The sequence below is a fragment of the Suricata suricatta genome, chromosome X, assembly GCF_006229205.1.
Source record: "Suricata suricatta isolate VVHF042 chromosome X, meerkat_22Aug2017_6uvM2_HiC, whole genome shotgun sequence".
In the NCBI taxonomy this organism is placed as follows: domain Eukaryota; kingdom Metazoa; phylum Chordata; class Mammalia; order Carnivora; family Herpestidae; genus Suricata; species Suricata suricatta.
The window spans coordinates 59106019-59114480 of record NC_043717.1 but is presented as its reverse complement, the minus strand read 5'-3'; positions in this window follow the sequence as shown (position 1 = coordinate 59114480).

The window sequence follows — 8462 nt, the reverse complement described above, 5'->3', positions numbered from 1 at the left end:
TCCCAAATATTTTATTGGTTTTCTGCTGTTGAGAATGAGTTAGTTTTCTTTATTTTTTTTTCAGATGCTTCATCATTAACATGAAGAAATGCAACCAATTTATGTATGTTGATTTTATATCCTGCCAGTTTATTGAGGTTGTTGACTAATTCCAACAGCTTTTTTAAAAAGTATATTGTCAAATTGGTTTCCCTATAACACCCAGTGCTATTCCCCACAAGTGCCATCCTCCATTACCACCACCTCTTTTCCCCCTCCCCCTCCCCCTTCAGCCCTCAGTTCCTTTTCACTATTCAATAGTCTTTCGGGTTTTGCGTCCCTCTCTCTCCCCAACAGCTTTTTTTTTTAATTGTCTTCTTAGGATTTACTATATATGAGATCATATCACCAGCAAACAGAAAAAAACAAACGTCTTTCTTTTTTTATCAGAATGCCTTGTATTTCTTTGTGTTGCCATATTTCTCTAGCTAGGACTTTCAGTAATGTATTGAATAAAAGTGATGAGAGAGGACATCCTTGTCTTGTTCCTGAACATAGAGAAAAAGATTTCAATTATTCTTTATTGCGTATATTACTAGTTGTTATTTGTATATGGACCTTATTTTGTTGAGGCATGTTCCTTGGAAATATGATCTTAATAGTTTTTTGTGATGAAAGGATGTTTAATTTTTAACGTTTCTCTCCCACATCTGCTGAGATGATCATGTGATTTTTAGCTTTCCTTTTACTGCTCTGAGATATTATATCATTGATTTGTGTAAATTGAAACATCTTCACATCTCATGGTTAAATCTCACTTAATCATGGTGTAATATTCTTTAATAACAGCTGATTTTCTTAACAGAGAACAAGCATAGAGACTTAGATAAAAGTTGAAGACAGAAAAATTTGTCCCAAATGAAAGAACAAGACAAGGCCATTGACAAAGATCTAAGTGCAGCATATATAATTAACATGCCTGATAGATAATTTCAAGCAATGATTATAAGGGTACTCACTGGACTTGAGAAGAGAGTGGAAAGCATCAGTGAGACCCTTTACATGAGATAACAAATAACATAACAGAGATAAACGGCTAAATAAATGAAAGAAAAAAAAGGTTTCATGGAATGAAGCAGATGAAGAAGGACTTAATGACTTGGAAGGTAGAATGATGGAATGTAATCAAGAAGAACAAAAAATCAGAAATAATTATTAAAACTGAGAATGGAAATAGAGAACTGAATGACTCGATCAAATATAGTAACACTCCTATTACAGGATCCCAAGAAGAAGAAGAGAGAAAATGGGGCAGAAAGTTTATCTGAAGAAGTAGTACTGAAACATTCCCTAATCTGGGGAAAGAAACACTTATCCAAACTCAGGTGTCACAGAGAACCCCAAGATTATCAACAAAAGCAGTTCCATACTAAGACATATTGTAATTAAATTGGCAAAATGTAGTGATGAACAAAACATTCTAAAAGCAGCAAGACAAAGAAAATAACTACATACAAGGGAAATTCCATAAGGCTATCAGCAGATTTGTCAGGAGAACCTTTGCAAGACAGAAGAGATTGGCATAATATATTCAAAGTGCTGAATGAGAAAACCTCTCAACCAAGAATATTCTAATCAGTTGGGCTATCATTCAGAATAGAAGGAAAGATAAGGAAGTTTCCAGACAAACAAATCCAAAAGTTCATTACGACAAAACCAACCGTCAAGAAATATGAAAGGGGGCTCTCTTAGTGGAAAGGAAAGCGAAAAAGTAACAATATGAAGATAAGAAACACAAAAACTGTGAAAAATATTTCTGTAAAAAATCAGTCAAGGATCCCATGAAATAAAAAGATTTAAAATATGAAACCTTATGCCGAAACTGTGGGAAGGAGAGCAGTAAAGAATGGGTACAAACTTAAACGACCATCAGCTTAATATAGATTAGTATATGCATATGTTATATACAGACATAATGATAATCAAAAATCAAAAACAACTGATAAATATGCAGAGAATAAAGAGAAAGAAATTCAAATATATTACTAAAGGACACAATCAAGGCTTAGAGAAAGAGAAGGAAAGGATCATAGAAAATCTGCAGAAACCACAAGACAAGTAATAAAATGACAATAAATACATATCTATCAATTATTATTCTGAAAATGATAGGAATAAACACTAATCAAAAGATATGGAGTGATAGAATTAATAAAAAACAATACTCATCTATAGTCTGCCACAGGGTACTCATTTATACCTAAAGATACCTGGCGATTGAAAGTGAAGGATTGGAAATAAGTTATCATGCAAATGGATGTCAAAAGAAAGCTGGAGTGACAAAATCCATGTAAGACAAAGTAGATTTTCAAATGAAGACTGTAACACGGGATAAAAAAATAACATTATATAATAATAAAGGAGACAACCCAACAAGATATAACAATTGTAAACATGTATGTACCCAACATGTGAACACCAAAAACATTAAAAAGTTAATAATAAACAGAAAAGAACTAATGTATAGCAACACACTAATAGTAGAGGTATTTAACACCCTACTTACATCGATGACTGGATCATCCAAACAGAAAATCAACAAGGAAACAGTTTTGAATGCTACATTGGACCAGGTGCATGTAACATATATTCACAACACTTCATTTTAAAACAAGAAAGTGCACATTTTTATCAAGTGCACATGGGAACATTCTCCAGAATAGACCATGTTAGGCCATAAAATAAACCTAAATGAGGTTAGTAAGTTCAAAGTCAAACCATGCATCTTTTCTGACACCAACACTATGTAACCAGAGGTCAATCACAAAGAAAAAATATGGAAAGACCACAAGTATATGGAGCTTAAACAATGTGTTACTAAAATATGAATGGGTCAACCATGAAATTAAAGAAGAAATAAAAAGTACATGGAAACAAATGAATACACAACTACAATGGTCTAAAACCTTTGGGATTCGGCAAAAGTGGTTCTAATAGGGAAATTTATGGCACTATAGTTCTACCACAAGAAGCAAGAATTATTTCAAATAAACAATTTAACCTTACACCTAAAGGAGCTAGAAAAAACACAATAAGCAAACCTCAAAACCAAAAGGAGGAATGAAACAATAAAAATTAGAACTTAAGCAAATGATATAGAAATTGAAAAAAATAGAACTAATAATAATTAAACCATGAAGTGCATCTTTGAAAAATTAATACAATTGATGTCTCTAACCAGATTTAACAAGAAAAAATAAAGACTCAAATACACAAAATCACAAATTAGAGAGAAGAAATAACAAGCAACATCTGAGAAATAAAACAATTGCAAGAGAGTATTGTGAAAAACTGTATGCTCACAAATTAGACAACCTGAGAGAAATGGAAAAGTTTCTAGAAACATATGAACTATCAAAACTAAAACAGGAAAAAATAGAAAACCTAAACAGACCAACAACTTGCAAATACATTAAATCAGTAATCAAAAAACTCCCCAAAAAACAAAAGTCAAAGACCACATAGTTTCACAGGTAAATTCTACCAAACATTTAAACAATATTTAATACTTATTTTCTTAAACTGTTTTAAAGAATACAAAAGGAAGGAATAGCTCCAAATTCATTCTATGAGGCTGGCATTACCATGATATCAAAACCAGATAAAAACACCAGTAAGTAAAGAGAACCCCAGGCCAATATCCCTGATGTGCACAGATGCAAAAATCCTGAATAAAGTACTAGCAAACCAAATCCAAGGATACATTAAAATATCATTCACCAGGCTAAAGTGGGATTTATTCTTGTGTTGCAAGGGTGGTCCTACATTCACAAATCAGTCAATGTAATACATACACAATGTTACTAAAAGAAAGGATAAGAACTGTATGATCCTTTCAATAGATGCAGAGAAAACATTTGACAAAGCGCAACATGAATACATGATAAAAATCCTCAATGAAATACGTTTAGAGGGAACATATCTTAACATAATAAAGGCCATATAAAAAATCCACAGCTAATATCATACTCAATGGGTAAAATCACAGCTGTTCATCTACATTCAGGAACAAAGAACAGATGTCCACTTTCACTACTCTAATGTCACATACTACTGGAAGTCCTAGCGACAGCAATCAAACAAACAAACAAACAAACAAAAAAGAAATAAAAGACACACAAATTTGCAAGGAAGAAATCAAACTTTCACTATTTGCAGATGACATGAAAATCCAAAAGGATCCACCAAACCCTACAAGAACTGATAAATTCATAGTCACAAGTTATAAAATCAATGTACAAAAAACCCAAAGAAACAAAATCAATTTACAGAAATCCACTGCATTTCTATACACCAATAATGAATCAGCAGAAAAAGAAGGTAATAAAACAGTCACATCAACAATTGTACCAAAAAAGAATTAAGATACCTACACCAAGCCTAACCAAAGTAGTGAGAGACCTGTATTCTGAAAACTATAAAACTGATGAGAAAGTTCAAGATAACCCAAAGAAGTGGGAAGACAACCCATCCCCATCAATAGGAAGAAAAATATTGCAAAAAAGAAGCCTACAATATCCAAAGCAATCTACACATTTAAGGCAATCCTTGTCAAAATACCAACATCATTTTTCACAGAGCTAGAGTAAATAATCCTAACATTTGTATGGAGCAGCAAAAGACTCCAAATAGCTGTCCAGTTCTCCCAGCACCACCTGTTAAAGAGGCAGTCTTTTATCCATTGGATACTCTTTCCTACTTTGTCAAAAATTAATTGGCCATACATTTGTGGGCCCAGTTCTCGGTTCTCTATTCTATTCCATTGGTCTATGTGTATATTTTTGTGCCAATACCATACTGTCTTGATGATGACAGCTTCATAGTAGAGGCTAAAGTATGGGGTTGTGATGCCTCCCGTTTTGGTTTTCTTCTTCAATATGACTTTGGCTATTTGGGGTCTTTTGTGGTTCCATACGAATTTGAGCATAGCTTGTCCTAACTTTGAGAAGAATGCTGGTGCAATTTTGATGGGGATTGAATGTGTAGATTGCTTTGTGTAGTAATGATACTTTCACAATGTTTATTCTTCTGATCCATGACCATGGAATGTTTTTTTCATTTATTGGTGTCTTCTTCAATTTCTTTCATAAGTTTTCTATAGTTTTCACCATATAGGTCTTTTACACCCTTGGTTAGGTTTACTGCTAGGTATTTTATGGGTTTTCGTGCAATTGTGAACGAGATCAGTTCCTTGATTTCTTTTTCCACTGCTTCATTCTTTGTGGATAGGAATGCAACCGATTTCTGTACATTGATTTTGTACCCTGCAACTTTACTGAATTCATGCATCAGTTCTAGAAGGCTTCTGGTGGAGTCTATTGGGTTTTCCATGTAGAGTATCATGTCATCTGCAAAAAGGGAAAGTTTGACTTCTTCCTTGCCAATTCTGATGCCTCTTATTCCTTTTTGTTGTCTGATTGCTGATGCCAGAACTTCCAGCACTATGTTGAACAACAGTGGTGAGAGTGGGCACCCCTGTCGTGTTCCTGATCTCAGGGGGAATGCTCTCAGTTTTTCCCCATTGAGGATGATATTAGCTGTGGGGTTTTCATAGACTGCTCTTATAACGTTTAGGTAAGTTCCTTCTATTCTGACTTTCTCAAGGGTTTTTATTGGGAAAGGATGGTGTATTTTTGTCAAAAGCTTTTTCTGCATCTATCGACAGGATCATATGGTTTTTATCTTTTCTTTTGTTAATGTGATGGATCACATTGATGGATTTGCAAATATTGAACCAGCCCTGTAACCCAGGAATGAATCCCATTTGATCATGATGGATAATTCCTATATGCTGTTGAATTCGATTTGCCAGTATCATGTTGAGAATTTTTGCATCTGTATTCATTAAGGATATTGGTCTGTAGTTCTCTTGTTTTGCTCATTCTTTGCCTGGTTTGGGTACCAAGGTGATGCTGGCTTCATAGAATGAGTTTGGAAGTTTTCCTTCTATTTCTATCTTTTTGGAATACTTTGAGAAGAATGGGTGATAGCTCTGCTTTAAATGTCTGGTAGAATTTCCCTGGGAATCCATCTGGCCCTGGGCTCATATTCACTGGGAAACTGTTGATAACAGATACAATTTATTCACTCATTATCATTCTATTCATGCTTTCTATCTCTTCCCATTTGAATTTTGGTAGTGCATGTGCATTTAGGAAATTGTCCGTTTCTTCTAGGTGGTCCAGTTTCTTGCCATATAATTTTTCATAGTAATCTCTAATGGTTGTTTGGGTTTCTAATCAATTGGCTGTAATAGATCCCCTTTCATTCATGATTTTGTCTATCTGAGTGCTCTCTCTTTTCTTTCTAAGGAGCCTGGCTAGAGGTTTATCAATTTTGTTTATTTTCACAAAAAAAAAACAACTCTTGGTTTCATTGATTTGCTAGAATGGTTTTCTTTTTTTTGGATTCTATATTGTTTATTTCTGCCATGATCTTTATTATTTCTTTCTTCTGCTGGGTTTGGAGTGCTCTTGCTCCTCACCTTCTAGGTCCACTACCAGCTCTGTTAGATTTTGAATTTGCGCATTTTCTAGTTTGTTGAAATATGCCTGGATTGCAATGAACTTTGCCCATAGGACTGCCTTTGCTGCATCCCAGAGAGTTTGGAATGTTGAATTTTCACTTTCATTTGTTTCCATATATGTTTTCATTTCTTCTCTAATTGCATGACTCTCCCAATCATTCTTTGTAGGATGGTTTTTAACCTCCACATTTTTGGAGGTTTTCCAGGCTTTTTCCTGTGGTTAATTTTAAGTTACATAGCTTTGTGATCTGAAAGTGTGCATGGTACAATATCAATTCTTTTGTATTTATGGAGGGCTGTTTTATAACCCCATATGTGATCAATCTTGGAGAATGTGCCATGTGTAGTCGAGAAGAAGGTGAATTTCCCTAGCATCAGGATGCAGAGTTCTAAATATATCTGTCAATTCCATCTGTTCCAATGTGTCGTTCAGGTCCATTGTTTCTTTAGTGATTTTCTGTCAGAGAGACCTATCCATTGCGGTCTGTGGAGTATTAAATTCCTCTGCAATTGGCACATTCTTATCAAGAAGATTGTTTCTGCCTGTGATTAATTGTTTTATGTATTTGGGCACTCCCAAATTCGATGCATACATGTTTGTAATTGTTAGCTCTTCCTGATGGAGAGACCCTGTATTGATTATTAATGTCCTTCTTCATCTTTCGTTACTGCCTTTACTTTAATGTCCAGTTTGTCTGATATTAGGATGCTACCCTGTCTTTCTTTTGGCTTCGAGTTGCATGACAGATATCTCTCCTTCCCTTTACTATCAACCTGAAGGTATCTTCTGGTGTAAAATGAGTCTCTTGTAGACAGAAAATAGACGGATTTTGCTTTTTAATCCATTTTGCTACCCAGTGTCGTTTAGTTGGAGCATTCAGTTCATTTGCATTCAGTGTTTTTATTGAAAAATGTGGGTTTAGATTCATTGTGTTCTCTGTAGAATTCATGTTTATAGTGGTGTCTCTGGCACCTTGTATTCTTATACCATACACAAAAATAAACTCAAAATGGCTGAAGGACCTGAATGTGAGGCAGGAAACCATCAAAACCCTCGAGAAGACAGTAGGAAACAACTTCCTTGACCTCAGCCACAGCAATTTTTTACTCGACACATCCCCAAATGCAAGGGAAAGGAAAGCAAAAATGAACTATTGTGAACTCACCAAGATAAAAAGCTACTGCATTGCAAAGGAAACAATCAAGAAAACTAATAGGCAACCGACAGAATGGGAAAAGATAGTTGCAAATGACATATCAGATAAAGAGCTAGTATCCAAAATCTACAAGGAACTCACCAAACTCCATACACAAAAAATTAATAACCCAGTGAAGGAAAGGGCAGAAGACATAAATAGACACTTCTCCAAAGAAGACATCCTACAGACACATGAAACGATGCTCAGCATCACTCATCATCAGGGAAATGAAAATGAAAACCACACTAAGATACCACCTCATGCCAGTCAGAGTGGCTAAAATGAACTAATCAAGAGACGATAGATGCTGGCGAGGGTGTGGAGAAACAGGCACCCTCCTACACTGTTGGTGGGAATGTAAACTGGTGCAGCCGCTCTGGAAAACAGTGTGGAGGTTCCTCAAAAAACTATCCATAAAACTCCCTTATGACCCAGCAATAGCATTGCTGGGGATTTACCCAAGAGAAACAGAAATGCTGATGCATAGGAGCACATGTACCCCAATGTTCATAGCAGCAATGTCAATAATGGCCAAAACATGGAAAGAGCCTAAATGTCCATCACCTGACGAATGGATCAAGAAGATATGGTATATATACACGAGGAGTACTACATGGAAATGAGAGGGAATGACATATGGCCCTTTGTAGGAAAGTGGATGGACCTTGAGGGTGTCATGCTGAGTGAAGTAAGCCAGG